The 289-nt window shown below is 51.6% G+C and overlaps 1 protein-coding gene across 1 annotated transcript in view; it reads right to left on the bottom strand.

Moving 5' to 3' along the window:
• Positions 1 to 289, bottom strand: part of LOC104988836 (testis-specific protein TEX28-like) — a gene marked incomplete at its 5' end in the record, with an annotated part of 7337 nt that overhangs the window by 510 nt on the left and 6538 nt on the right. The window lies entirely within an intron of this gene.

The following is a 289-nucleotide window of genomic DNA, read 5'->3' as shown; positions in this document are numbered from 1 at the left end:
GACTGCTAGCGGGGATGGAGCTTCTGCTGGGAGGGGTGACAGGGCCCCGGACTGAGACAGTGGCGACTATGGCGCGGCTTTGTGAATGTGAGAAAAACAGTTTAAATGGGTGAATTGTATGGGATGTCAATTATATCTCAATAAAGCTGTTATTAAAACAGAAACCAAAATTGGATTGTGGTAACGGTTACACTGCTGCTGCTGCTAAGTCGCTTCAGTTGTGTCCGACTCTGTGCGACCCCATAGACGGCAGCTCACCAGGCTGCCCCGTCCCTGGGATTCTCCAGGC

Source organism: Bison bison, unplaced genomic scaffold, assembly GCF_000754665.1.
Source record: "Bison bison bison isolate TAMUID 2011002044 unplaced genomic scaffold, Bison_UMD1.0 scf7180017846595, whole genome shotgun sequence".
Taxonomy (NCBI): Eukaryota; Metazoa; Chordata; class Mammalia; order Artiodactyla; family Bovidae; genus Bison; species Bison bison.
Note: the sequence above shows the minus strand (reverse complement) of the source record. Positions and strands in the feature narration are given on the sequence as shown.